The sequence below is a fragment of the Dipodomys merriami genome, unplaced genomic scaffold (genome assembly GCF_024711535.1).
Source record: "Dipodomys merriami isolate MVZ:Mamm:240054 unplaced genomic scaffold, mDipMer1.0.p SCAF_3, whole genome shotgun sequence".
Taxonomy (NCBI): domain Eukaryota; kingdom Metazoa; phylum Chordata; class Mammalia; order Rodentia; family Heteromyidae; genus Dipodomys; species Dipodomys merriami.
In genome coordinates this window covers 103,933,265-103,946,353 of record NW_027204492.1, presented here as the reverse complement: position 1 = coordinate 103,946,353, position 13,089 = coordinate 103,933,265, and the positions used below count along the sequence as shown (strand labels likewise).

The following is a 13,089-nucleotide window of genomic DNA, read 5'->3' as shown; positions in this document are numbered from 1 at the left end:
ATGCTATGCAAATTAACAAACAAGGGGAAAGCTTCTGAGCAGTTAAAACTAATGGCATCCACTAGAGTCCATGTTTAACTCAAGTTATTGAAGACCAAAGTGCTGAAATTAAATTTTCAAACGAAGTAATTAACTAAAGGGCCAATTTGCAAAAGCTTGTTTTGCCAAATTATTACATCCCATAAAACCAATGACCAAACAGAAAGATATAACACAAATGGTTATAAAAACAATGTTAATGTCCAATATAAGTATCTAAAGATGAAAAACACTTCTGAATATTAAATATATTCAAAGAATATTTCACCATGGTACACCAATATAAAACAGAAAAAACATGTATACTTGTATATATATAGTTTCTCTTCAAGTAATATTTGTATTTTATTTTTTAATCATTTTCATTAACTTATATTAATTTTGCATGTCTCATTGTGCTATTTATGGACTTTGATCATATTCACTTTCTCTACCCACTTTTATTTCTGATATGTTTTCTTTTTTAAACATTTGATATTTCAAGTGCAGAATCTTTAATTAAAACAATTTTTAAAACCCTGTAACTTTATACCATCAACATATGCTGACTTTCAACCTCCAACCATAAGATTCAGAAAAATTGATCTTTAACAGACAGGTTCATTTCTCTTCTATAAAAGTTCCTTTTTTACAAATCTAGGGCCTCACTTGCTAGGCAGGCACTCAATGACTGAGCTACATCCCCTGTCCTTCTAGAAAGATTTTGAGTCTCTCTTCAAGCTGCTGCCAAACTATACTTTCCCATCATTTTTTCTAAAAAACAAGAAAAACCTCACAAAAGTTTAGCATTTAGTATATATTTAGCTATTTTTTCACTTATATATCAAGTTTCCTTTGGTTGATTTCATTTCCAATTAAAGTATTTAAATTTTAAGAACAAAAAAATAATTTCAAGTGAAATTTTCCAAAACATAAACTTCATATGATGATAAAATAAATTAATAAAATGGTGTATTTGTCACTATCCTGACATTCCTGACACCAGGAATGTGTCATAACATCAAAAATCTGCAGGTTTCCCAGTAGTTTTGTTTTAACATGGCCTTTTTCAACTTTGTTTCCTGTTTAACTACAGATGGCTTCTGTTGTAGACTCACAAGTTTAACTGTTGTTTTATAACAGTATTACATGTCAACAGTGTGGTTATGACCTTTATTTATATAAAAACCAAATATTTAGTCAAAAAATCTGCAGGTTTCCAATTTAAATATGTGAGTAAATTCTCACATAATCCAATCACCCTCTTCACGGCCGCCCTAGAGGCTCACTATACTTTGTAGTCCTGTGTGGTCAGTAAATCAGCAGCATGGACATCACCTGTCCACTAGTTACAACTGGGAATTCTAGCCCATGTCCCAAAGATACTGAATCAGAAATCTAGAGGTAGAAGAGGGTTCCAGACACCAATGCCTTAACAAGCCGTGCAGGTAATTACAGTTCATTTGTAATTGTTGAGAGCCAGCAGAATTCCTTTTGGACAACACTACACAATTTTGACATGATTGGGTCCTATGTTCACCACTGATGTTTATGAAGTTCAGACACATCCAGTGCGACTTGAGTGTGTGAACAGAAACAAAGAGCCCTGTAGAGGTTTGTACTCTGGTTGTTTTCAAGGATTATTTTAACAAGTGGAATCACCTGTAACAGACTATAAGAAACTCACAAACTGGGATTGTTGGACAAGTGAGTGTTCTCAGAGAGTATAGGTTAGGTTAGCTAATATAGTTTACTCACCAACAGCCAGGCACTGGTGACTCATGTCTGTAATTCTAGCTGCTCATGAGGCTGAAATCTAAGGATCCCCACTCAGATTCAATTCAGGCAGACAAATCTATAACTTCCTGTAATGCTTTTATCTCCAATTAACCAGCAAAAAGCAGAAGGTAGAGGAGTGGACCAAGCAACAGCATGTCATCCTTGAGCAAAAAAAGAAAAAAGAAGCCAAGCAAGATTATGAGGCCCTGAGTTCAAGCCCCAGAACTGGCACATGCATGCATGCATACACACACATACACACACCCACACACAACCTGAAAAAAGAAGTTTACTCACTGCAAAAGTACTCCTACGCTACCTTGATATGGAAGAACTTGTAGTTGGCCTGAAGAAAAGGAAGACAGCATTTCTTCTTCTAAGGAGAAATGCCTGCCTGCCTGCCTGCCTGCCAAGAAAGCAAGTCTCTCAAAATAGCCTTTCTTTCTTTCTTTTACCGTGTCTGGTCTCTTCTGTCACTCAGTGGAGCTATGGCCTGCACCTGTAGAAGAAACTTGGGGCCGGAATCTCTTAAAGGTCACGCAGCACCTTACTTTCACTGTGTTTGTATGGTGGAAAGGGATTTTTGACAATTATGGCACATATATATTTAATTTAACTTTCATTTAAACTTCTACTTCTTTTGAGATGCTTTCAATTACATTTTAATTATTTTACTTAATTAAAACTTAGAAGAAGGCAGAGCAAACTGGTAGTGAAGAGAACCTCCACTGACCTCTCCACACAGGTGGATTGACTTCCACCATAGCTAGAGAAGCCAGCTGGGAGACCACAGTACTTGGATTTAGTATAAGAACAAGCAAAGGCATATTGAAAAAGCAAGAGGGAAAGATTGGCCTGTATCACATCTTCCCCAACTAAAAAGGGCCATAAATGGAGAGAGACTGACTGCCTCTTGCTTGAGGGGAGAGAGAGAGGCCACAGCAATGTGATGGAGTACTAGAGTGAATCCCTCCATAATCCTTCCCAGAAGAGGGCAGACTACTGTAGTCCCTGACTATAGGCTAGCAACTGGGGTTGTCTTAGAAACCTCAACCCCAGGGAGATTCTTATCCCTGATAGTGGATTACTTACTTCAGGACTCCCTCTGATCAAGGTATAGAACATACTAAGTATTTTGGACTACCTTCTAATGTTTAAAGACTGGTACTACAATTACAACAGACTTGTGACAAGCCTAAAATTTTGGCATTACCTAGTGGTGAAACAGCAGAACTACAGGCTTAGAAAAGTAAGCAGCTTATTTAGACTTTCTGGAAGGACAAAAAACAAAACAAACAAACAAACAAAAAAACCCTTCAGTCACAGATGACATAATATACCAAGCATTTAAAGCCTTCATGAAACATTGATCATCTGATAATCAAAATAAGGTGTCAAAAACAATCAGCAATCAGTGTGGGCAAACTCTAACATGGAAAATTAAAAACAACCGTTTTAAAATACAAAGCAATTCCATAAAACACAAAGAAAAGACACAATATTCTAGCAGGGAAATGTAAGAGAACTGTGTGGTAGCACAAACCTATAATACGATCAATCAGGGGGTTGAGACAGGATGAGAGCAGTTTGAGGACATACTGGGACACACAGTGAAATTCCTTCTCAAAATGAAACAAAAAGTATGAAGCAAAAATCTTTGAGCTGAAAGATACACTGAGTAAAAGTAACACTATAGAAGGCATCAATTCAAAGATTTTCCATGTTCATGGATAGGTACAATTAATATATTGAAAATGGCTATACTCTTGAAAATAAATCTACAGATTAAATGCAATTGCAATCAAAATCCCAAAGATATTTTCACAGGAACCAAAAACAAATCTTAAATTTCTGTCACCTTTTCTAAATGTCATTACACTCTTCATTATTCTCCCTAGGTCTAATTTGTATGATTAAACCCCTTCCTAGGCCAGTAAGTGATCAAATATCCCATTTCTCAATCTTGAGACAGAAATTTCCTCTTAAGTTTTCTTGAGAAGTATAGTTTATTCCCGTACTTTCGACTGACAATTTAAATATTGACAGTGGCCAATATACATCTTCCTGTCATAGATGTGTTTTCCGAACTCTGCATCTCAATATTCAATGAGACTCTTGTCATCTCTAGCTAAATGAATAAAAAATATTTCAAAATCATGTAAGACACCAAATTGAGATTTAAAAAAATCTCCCAACCTTGCTTTTCTTATCCTTTCTGCCAATTCTGCAAACTGCAAGTCATTTGAATGCAAGCCAAAATCTAGGTAGGGTTCAGCCTTAATATTTCTCTCTCACCTATTGTATCCAGTCAAATAGCAAGTCTTGCATAGTTCTTATATATTTCCATATGTTATCAGCTGGAGTGCAGAAATGGCAAGGGTCCGGTCTAGGATTCACAGCTTCACACAGGCAAAATGTGTGAATAGCTCCTCATATCCAACGGCTGTTCAGTTTCAAATTCCTATGCTACAGGTCTTTGTGTAGCAGTTACATTACTTTGTCCACAAAATTTATAGTAAAGATTTTTAGTTATTTGGATTTTTATAAAAATTCTACACTACTCTTGCAATATAGCATAATTATATGTAACTGAGAAGTGACTTGGTTTGCACTAATGGACTACAAGTAGTTAAAAACTGGATTTTGTTATTTGGTTAGTTTCTTCATTCCATTCATGTTAATTATTGAATTGATTTCATTTACCATTTTACTGTTTGCCAAAATGAATATAAACTATCTCAACAATTAACTAATAGGACCCATGACAAATAAAAGTGAGTTCCTTTTGCAAGTATGGATTATATTTATCATTAAACAAAACTAATTATGTCAATTGAAAACCCCAATTAGCTAAACACTAAATTAATTTCATTAATCTAGGGATAGCAAAGATATTGTGAAAGCACACAGATTTGTTGCTATACTGAGATAAGGCAAAAATAAACATACTTTATGTTGTTCATAGGACATGTCGACCTTTCATAACTGTGTTAGTATACTAGAAAGCTTTAAATATTTCATGAAATATTTTTATTCTAATAGTCTAGAAGGCAAGAATTATGTATTTCATTTCCTAATTGCTAGTATGCAAGATATTATGCCATCTGGTATCCAATTGTCTTTCCAAAATTATCTCTCAATGTTTTGTCTCACATATTCTGTGTTCTAGCCCAAATAAATTACTGTGCTTCTCCTGAACAAGAAATAATTCTTCACTCCTCAGTGCCTTTGTCTCAACTCTCCCAGCGATGCCATCCCATGAAACCAAATCTATACCATCTGTAAAGGTGTAGCTAAAAATTCAAGTCAACAATGAGGAAATCGTACCAGATTGCAACAAATTACATTACTTTTTTCTTCCTCTAAAATTCTAGCACACCTTGTAAATCTTCAGTTAGGAACCCACCACATTCAAATATTCATTACATTATACAGCTATCAATCAATCTAAAGTAATTTTCAAGAATAATCGTCTTTTGACTTTGTATTTTCATTTTATCCCTCAATATCTACTCAATGAGTATTAATTGAATAACTGTCTTCCAGAGATGCAAATGGCAGCATTTAAGTGAAATCCTTTCAAAAGAAAATAAAATTCACTGATTTCTTTCTACCTTAGTAAATATCAGCATTTCTTTGCTAAATGTAACTAAGTAACTCTTTTATTTGCATGACAATTTATGTACTCACCTTGAAGTAGATAAATAGTTAAACGTAACTCATTTACCAAAAGAGTACTACAGCGGACATTTTTGGTTTATTTTTAGAATAGTATTTAATAATTATTAGTTTATTATTAGTAAAATAACATGTAGTTATCACTAGTATGTCATTAGTGTACTTACCTGATATTAGCAAGTGGAACATTTTAGTTATTCTAGCATTTAAATCACAAGCTTTTTGCCTATGGAAGGAAGAGCAATAGTACATAAATGAGGAATTTAATACTTTCTACAAAAAGGGTAAGTCACTGCCTTTTCCTACCTCTGCTACCCAATTTGATCTATATCTATATCTATATCTATATCTATATATCTGTTTTGAAGCATGTGAAAATTTGGCACAATATGATTACTTTCTCATTAAACAAAATCATTCTCTAATGAACAAGAGAGAATAAAGAACAAAGTAAATGTACTGCGTGTGGAAATGAAATAAATTCAGAAGATAGTTTCATGTGTACTGATGATAGAAAATAATACCACTGGGAAATAAAGTACAACATAAGATTTTTTGGGGAATGAGCCAGGTGTGGTGGTGCATGTCTATATCCTAGATACTCAGGAGGCAGAGGTAGGAGTATCATGGTTTGAGGCCAGCTTGGGAAAAAAGCACAAAACCCTATCCTAAAAGCAAAAAGGACTGAGGCATGATTCAAGTGGTAGAGAGCTTGAATAGCCAAAGAAAGAAAGTGGAGAAAGGGGAGAAAAGGGAGCAAAGAAGGAAGGGGAGGGGAGAGGAAGTAGGGGGAGGGAGAAGGAAGAAAGAAAGTAAACAGGAAGAAGAAAAGAGGGCAGGAAGGGAGAAATGGCATAGAAAGAATTTTGTTACATATAAGGGGAAAGGCCCAAAAATGTTGGGAAAGAGTTCATGGTCATAATATGTTGAGTGATGATTTAATAATGGCTCTATTTTGAAAGATTATATATATGCATTTTTCTGGGGTTTATGAGAAATACACTCAACATGCCAATCAAATTAGTTGAGCTTTTGCAGACCTCTGTTTTCTCAAGAACTTGTTACACCTCAATCCAAGGTTTGAACTCTTTTCCTGTGATTGCAGTTATCACTTTTTTCCAAAATTCTGACATGTCTGTTTTAGTTGATCTGGAAAGAAATCACTCTCAATCACGATAAATTTTTTAAGATAGAAAATGAAATTACTAGTAGGATTGGAAAATATTATGCCTATGCTCATAATTGGCCTTTTACTGTGCTCAAAACATGCAGCAAAGATCCAGTCCCCAGCTGGCATCTCTTGCAGCAAAATGAGCTGAGCTATGTCATAGTGGTGACGTGGTCAGCTTTTCTTTTATAGATCTAGTTCAGCTAAGTGTGTTCAGTGTGTGTGTGTGTGTGTGTGTGTGTGTGTGTGTGTGTGTGTGTGTGTGTGTGTGTGTGTGTGTGTGTGTGTGTGTCCATATTGAAAAATGATAAGTTGAAAAATGCTGTTAAGTCAGTGACCCAACAAATTTTTTCCCTCCATACATAAGAAAAAATACATTAAGACTTTCAGAAGTATAATTTTGTTGAAAATGCAAAGCAACATTTTGGCAAAGACTCATACAAGGAATTTTATGTAGCAAATGGTAAAATGAAAAGATACAAGCTTTCAGTCATTGCTTAGCAACAATCAACGATCAGTGCCAGAAAAGAATTGCTAACTAACAGGTAAAATTTACACAGGATAAAATACATCATTGTTGATGATTGTCAAGAAAATAATACCTCGTGTCTGAGCTCACATTTCACTTTTAAATACTATTTAGTAGCTTTTCTTTGTTTTTTTTTCTCATCCCAAGCTCTACTCTTTCTGAGTTACAGTAACTCTATTTTTTGACAAATAAAAATAAACTATGCTTATTCCTAAATCAGAATCATCTTGCATAAGTAGTGAGACTAACAACAAAAATGGTGAATAAATTCAGAAATATTAGAGTAATACAAATTAGTGTATTGGTTGTTGAGTCATCAAAGATGTGATACTTCTTTTCTTGTTTTTCTTATTTGTGTGTGTGCGAGAGAGAGAGAGAGAGAGAGAGAGAGAGAGAGAGAGAGAGAGAGAGAGAGAGAGAGAGACAGACAGACAGACAGACAGACAGACAGAGAGACAGAGAGACAGAGAGACAGAGAGACAGAGATCCTGCTACTTGACCTCAGGCCTGGTTGCTATCCCTGAGCCTTTTTCATCAAAGCTAGTATTCTACCACTTGAGGCACAGCTCTACATCTGGCTTCTTGGTAGTTAATTGAATCTAAGAGTTTCATGGACTTTCCTGCCTGGTCTGGCTTTCAATAGCAATCCTCAGATCTCAGCATCCTGAGTAACTAAAATTATAGTTGTAAGCCACTAGTGCCCAGTGACACTTGTTTTCTTATTTCCTATATGTGGGTATATACTTGGCAGGGGTGGTAAAAACAAGAAAATGCCATTCTTGAAAAAGGCAATTATAAGTCATTTTTAATGTCATACTAACACAATTAAGCTAGGCATAGGTAGCTCTTACCTGTAATCATAGCAGGGGTAGAGATCTAAGGATCTTGGTGCACAATCAACCTGGGCAGAAAAATCTGTGAAACTTTATCTTCAATTAACTAACAGAAAGCCAAAGTGGAGGTGTGGATCAAGTAGTAGATCAGCAGCTTTGAACAAAAACAAAAACAAAAATCCTCACTTTGGCAGGACATATACTAAAACTGAAATAATGCAGAGAAGACTAGCAGGGTCCTTATGCAAATTCGTCAAATGTTCTATATTTTTATATTAAAAAACATAAAATACAAAAATAAAATGAAAATTAAGAGCATGGAGCCCTGGGTTCAAGCCAGACATATACCAGATAATTCCTCAGAAAAGAATTTGTAAATAAGTTTCTTAATATTATTTTTCTGTTTTTAATTCTTCCAAGAACAGGTCTTAAGGCAAGAATTCCAGTGAAATTTGTTTGTTAGTAAAGACAAAGCAAACAAACAGCAAAAGGAAATAAGCAGGGGAGAAAAGAAGATCTACAGTAATACAAATTATTCAATAACAGGGGAATAATTAAGCTACCTAATACAGATTAATCATATGAATAAAATTTGACAATTGGTATAAAATATGACCAAACCTTCCCACTCCAAAAGTCATTGGTTGAGAGTTGCTGGTCATGTAATAACTCAGTAGAACATCGGGACTGCTACATGGAAATGGAAACACTTTCTAATTTCAATGTAAGTTCTGTGGCGGTTAGATGCAGACATTGGCAGTTGGAAGTTTGGTGGAGCACATTGCAAACTGTAGGTTCTGAATAACATGCACTTCTAGCACCTGATAACAAAATTTTAAAGTAACATTAAAGCAATGACTAAAATGGAGCAAATGCTAGACCACACAGAAAGGAAAAAGGCCAGAAGGCAAAAAACGAAAAAGAAAAATCTAAAATCATCTCAAAATATTAAAAAATGAAACACCGTTCATACATCAATTATATTGGATACCAGCACTGAAGAATGTAGAGACAATATGACTGATGTGTGTATTAAGATAGATAATGTTAGAACTATTCTCAGTGAAAAAAACTCCATGCTCTTTAAATCAAGTCCTAAAGAAAAATATTTTTTAAACTGTTATAGCTTCATCATTAAGTTTTAGACTAAATAATGAAACATAATAAGCAAAATTTAAAGTCTTGAATCAATATTATTTAAAAATTGAAATTCTAATAATAATTATTTTACTTATATAAATTTTTTTACTTCTATAAATTTTTGATTAAAATATTTAAATGGATAGGTACTATGCTAAGCAAAATTAAAAATAAAGAAAGGGAAAAAAAGCAGATAGGAAGACAGTTGAAAGACATGTTAAAATAATATGCAAAATTCTTCAAAAATCAAGAGTAAGTGCATTGTATTCTAGAACTGACGTAAATTATCAAAAGTATAATCCCAGAGGTGACAAACTAAACAATTACATGATAACATGTAAATAGATTTTTTAGAAGTGAGGAAATAATCCACTAAAAGTTGAAAAGCACTGATAGTTTCATGGACGGTGATTTGAGACTAAGAATTTAATTTCAATGCTCTTTAAATTTTCAAGAGAAGTAATGGTTAAATATATTTCATATCAGAATAATACTGATAAGAAAATTCAAAGCAGTGTAATTTATTGGCATAAAAACCAAAGTAAACAAGTGTTAGAAATAAGATATTAATATATGAAAAATAAGTGTATGAGTTAGAACAAAGATTTTAGAATAAAGATTATACGTATTTATTTATGAGAACCTAGTATGTGAGGAAATGACTTGCACATTTTAGGCACCCAACAAATATCAGTGATTTTAGTGACGGTAATGCAAGTAGAATAAAAAAAGGGTAATTTCACTAAACAATGTTTATATATACATATATATATGTAAATGAAACAGATAAGAGGAAATGTTATGATTGCCATTTTACATTATAAACAAAATATTCAATCCTGATTTACAAAATAATTATCTATGCTTAATGTAAAAGCTCTATTATTTAAACCAGATCTAACAGTCTAGACAATTTCATATTTAGGTGGTGTGGTATGATGTGTATATGTGTGTAGTGTGTAAATGAGACAAATTATCAAACAGAAATAATTATACAAGGGTCATGATCAGTCTGTTTAAAAAAAAAAGACAAATACACATGGCTAAAATACAAATAAATGTTTAACTTCTTATTAAAGAATTGCAAGTGACACTTTTATAACCATCAACTTATTAACATTTATACAGTTAAATACTGATTTGGTAAAGATGTAGTAACACAATCAATTAAAAGCAGCTGTTATGTGCCCAAATAAGTACATCTAGGGAGCCAATTTTGCAGTGTGCATGTAAACTTATATTCCAGAAACTGTTTGAACCAGCAATTAGGTTGAGAAATTATCTCATGGTCTTATTAAAAGAACTATGAAACCTGGGTGCCTGTGGCTCACTCCTGCAATCCTAGTTACTCAAGAAGCAGAAATCTGAGGGTTGCAAGTTCAAAGTCAGCCAAGGCAAGAAAGTCTGTGAGACTCTTATCTTCAATAAACTACCAAAAAGTTGGAAATGGGGATGTGGCTTAAAGTGGTAAAGCAATAGCCTTGAGCTCAGAGGCTCAGGGACAGTTCCCAGGGCCTGAATTCAAGCCCCAAGACAGACACCAAAGAAATAAAAAGCTATGAAACACCCAAATATAATATTTAACTTTTATTGATTTAACACAGAAAATAACCCTCATCTCTAATAACTTCAGAATGGTTACAATTGAAATAAAAATTTCACTGGCCAAGCATCCAAAGGAAATAAAAGCATAAATACATTTCTAATATACTAAAAATTAAAATATTAGTTAAATAACATTATGGTACTTGATCTCTGAGTTTCAGATCTACAATTTTAAGAAGATAATGTAAAGATGACTGTCCTCCAGTGTTGAATGAAAATGAGCTCTCTGGCTGAACTTATAGATAATACTGAGTAACCGGGATATTTGGAGGAATCTTCCAATTGCAGAATAATTTTAGCTACAGATTAAACCAATGTATGATTTAGTAAATCTTTTCTATCACTTGATTAAAATAATATCAAAGATCTTAAAGTATGAAAATTTTAGAAATTACCAGTCTGGAACTGTAAAAGATTAACATGATATTTTTTAATATCCATGACAAGCAATATTAAGCTACATAAGTATAAAATTTTCAGTACATTTCAAATATTAAGGCATATGACTTACACAGTGCACACATTTGTTCATTTAGTAATTGTTATTTTGTGATTATGAGGATTGAGCTTGTAGCTTCACACATGGTAAGGAAGCAGAGTAGCACTGGGTTACATCTCCATCCCTACTCAATGCTTATTTGCTGAACAAATGCTTGAAAACTCATACTTTGTCAACAAATTCATAATCCATTGGCTTTAATTATTTATGAGCAAATAAAGCCTAATATGTAAATGATTTCTCCATTTAAAAAATATATGAATTACTGCATAGCAAAGAACTTAAGGGAAGGTAAATCTTTATTCATTTGCTGTATTATAGAATAAATGCATAGAAAAGGAAATTGTTGAGTAAATTAATGAACCCTAAGCCAGAAATCAGGAAAACATGAAATTAAAGAAGTTTTGAGAAAATAAAATAGCACATTTGAGAAACTACATTTGTTCAGTCTGGATCTACTTGATAATTTATTAATTATGCAGGAGTTAATTAAGGAAGAAACCAAAAAAGTCAATTAGATGCAGCAGTAAGTATGACACTGGGAACTTGGTGCCTGTGGTTTGCCTTGTGTTGTTTGAAATACCTGGACTGAATTTTGTTAGACCTGTAGAACAACTTAGGGGAAAATGACATCTTCACTATGTATCATCAGATTTCCAACCTATGAATATGACATGCCTTTCCATGTGCTTACATCTGCTTTTTCCTGACTTTCCAGCGATCTTTTGTTATTTTTCATAGTAGACTTTTAATGTAAGGATGTGTACAGTTTCATTCCTCATATTAGTAAATTTTGTTCTCACCATTTTTATGGTTATCTGTTTTGCTGGAGTCTTGCAAACTTTATTGTTTTTTTTCAAAGAACCAGTCACTGGTTTCATTGTTTGTCTCTACTGTGTTAGCAATTAAGTTGATTTATTATCTCCTTTTGGTTTGCTTTGGGATTTTTTCATTTTTTTCTAGTTTCTTGAGATAAATGTTGTAGTTCTTAAGATTTACTGTTGAAAAAAAAGATTTCCTGTTGATCAGTGATATTATTTCATAATGGGAATGCACACAATTTGATATGACTCCTTACAATGCATGTTAACAAGAAAGTTTCATTTAGTCAGGCATTAGTGTCTCACATTTGTAATCTTAGCTAGTCATAAGGGTGAGATCTGAGGATAGTGGTTCAAAGCCAGACCAGGCAGAAAAGGCCATAAGTTTCATATCTCCAATTAAACACCTAAGAGCTGAAATGGCTCAAAACACCTAGGGACAGCAACAAGGCCTTGGGTGCAAGTCCTAGTACTGGTGTGCACGTGTGTGTGTGTGTGTGTGTGTGTGTGTGTGTGTGTGTGTGTGTGTATGTGTGTGTGTGCACCCTTTCCTCTCATCTCTAAAAGTTTATTAAGAAAGAAATTGGGGGGGGGTAGAAATTACAACCATAAAATTTAAAGCATATCTTATGAAATTTAGAAAATTTAAGTGAGGAGTTAGGAGAAATGGGAGAGAATGAGAAAAGGGGTGATATTGTTCAAGATGCATTGTACTAATAAACTCATTTGTGTTGAATGGCAACTCTATTGTAGAACTCCTTAAAGGTCATAAAAATATAATGTATAAAATTCATTTTCTCATATTCTTTTAAAATGTCACTGTAGTGGATATACAGAGAGGTTACAGTTACATGAATCAGCTAATGAGCAGTGAATACAATTCTTTTCTTTTCTTTTGTGCCAGTCCTGTGGCTTGAACTCAGGGTCTGGGCACTGTCCTTGAGCCTCAATGTGCTCAAAGCTAGCACTCTACCACTCAGGCCACAGTACCACATCCAGCTTTTTCTGTGTGTGTGGTA

General features: G+C 33.8%; 1 pseudogene; it reads left to right on the top strand.

The window, feature by feature from the left end:
* The first annotated feature begins 8,183 nt into the window (after positions 1–8,183).
* On the top strand, positions 8,184–8,277 carry LOC138840543 (U6 spliceosomal RNA; annotated as a pseudogene).
* The last annotated feature ends 4,812 nt before the right edge of the window (positions 8,278–13,089 follow it).